Source organism: Canis aureus, chromosome 19 (assembly GCF_053574225.1).
Source record: "Canis aureus isolate CA01 chromosome 19, VMU_Caureus_v.1.0, whole genome shotgun sequence".
NCBI classification, from domain to species: Eukaryota; Metazoa; Chordata; class Mammalia; order Carnivora; family Canidae; genus Canis; species Canis aureus.
The window spans coordinates 35,995,459-35,997,121 of record NC_135629.1 but is presented as its reverse complement, the minus strand read 5'-3'; the positions used below and the strand labels follow the sequence as shown (position 1 = coordinate 35,997,121).

Genomic DNA, 1,663 nt, shown 5'->3' with positions numbered 1-1,663 from the left:
AAATACCTCCTCTTCTGTAGTTGTGACCAGTGAACTTGCCCAGGGGGGTTTCATTTTGACTAAATCAGTCAATTCTCTCCTTTATTCTTAAAAAAAATTGTTTAAATTTATTTATTCATGAGAGACACAGAGAGAGAGAGAGGCAGAGACACAGGCAGAGAGAGAAGCAGGCTTCATGCAGGGAGCCCGACGTGGGACCCAACTTATCACGCCCTGGGCTGAAGGCAGCACTAAACCCCTGAGCCACCTGGGCTGCCCCAATTCCCTCCTTTAAAGGTGAAGAGAGGAAGTAGGTGTGGTAGGAGGAAAATTTACAAACATCATGAATCTCAGCCCAGGCTGTAGACTATCACTTACCAGTTATAAAACCTGGGAATGAATTTCGGAATCCCTTCCAAGCCTCAGTGTGTCCATCCATTAAATAGCAACACAAGGAAGTCCATAAGGAGCTGTTCATATCATCATTAGCATCATCAGTAATAACTGAAGAGCAGAGTTAGTGTTCAAAGAACTGGTATGATGTAGAAGTAGTTTAGAATAGTAGTCAAGGTCTTCTTCCTGACTGGTCTTCGGCGGTTAGTCTCCTCAGCGCTGCCCATAGCAAGATGTCTTCAGGAAATGCCAAAATTGGGCATCCTGCTCCCAACTTCAAAGCCACGGCTGTTATGCCAGATGGCCAGTTCAAAGGCCTCAGCCTATCTGACTACAAAGGAAAATATGTTGTATTCTTCTTTTATCCTCTTGACTTCACCTTTGTGTGCCCCACGGAGATCATTGCTTTTAGTGACAGGGCAGAAGAATTTAAGAAACTCAACTGTCAAGTGATTGGTGCTTCTGTGGACTCTTATTTCTGTCACCTGGCTTGGATCAACACACCCAAGAAACAAGGAGGACTGAGACCCATGAACATTCCCTTGGTATCAGACCCCAAGCATACCATTGCTCAGGACTATGGAGTCTTAAAGGCTGATGAAGGCATCTCGTTCAGGGGCCTCTTTATCACTGATGATAAAGGTATCCTTTGGCAGATCACTGTATGACCTTCCTTTTGGTCGCTCTGTGGATGAGACTCTGCGAATGGTTCAGGCCTTCTAGTTCACTGACAAGCATGGGGAAGTGTGCCCAGCTGGCTGGAAGCCTGGCAGTGATACCATCAAGCCTGATGTCCAGAAGAACAAAGAATATTTCTCTAAGCAGAAGTGAGCGCCTCGCCATTTTAGGGCCAGGCTGTAGTGGGGCATCCATGAAAACAGAATCTTTTTTGTACTATTGTCATGCTTAAAACAAGACTTTAGACTCTGCAGATGTGGTATGTGGTATGGGACAAGACAGCCCTTTCCCACAGGGTTTGGGGAGGCCAGCCTTTCTTCCTCTGGAGAGAATGGTCTGAGGTGTGCTATGGGGCAGGCCAACTGATATGTACAGTAGCAAGGCATCACTTTTGATCTTTTGTTGTTTCTATCAAACTTGAACTGAGAAAAAAAATAGAATAGTAGTCAAGTGTGTGGACACTGGAGCTAACCTATCTAAGTAGAAATCCTAGTTCTGCCATCTATTAGCTGTCTGAACTTAGGTGAGTTGTTTCTGTTATCATTATTAGTGGTTTTACTCCTCAAAGATCCCCCAAGCCCCTGAGAGCTTCCACCGAAAATTCCAAAAATAA

General features: G+C 44.9%; 1 pseudogene; it reads left to right on the top strand.

Moving 5' to 3' along the window:
• The first annotated feature begins 551 nt into the window (after positions 1–551).
• Positions 552–1,417, top strand: LOC144291253 (peroxiredoxin-1 pseudogene; annotated as a pseudogene).
• The last annotated feature ends 246 nt before the right edge of the window (positions 1,418–1,663 follow it).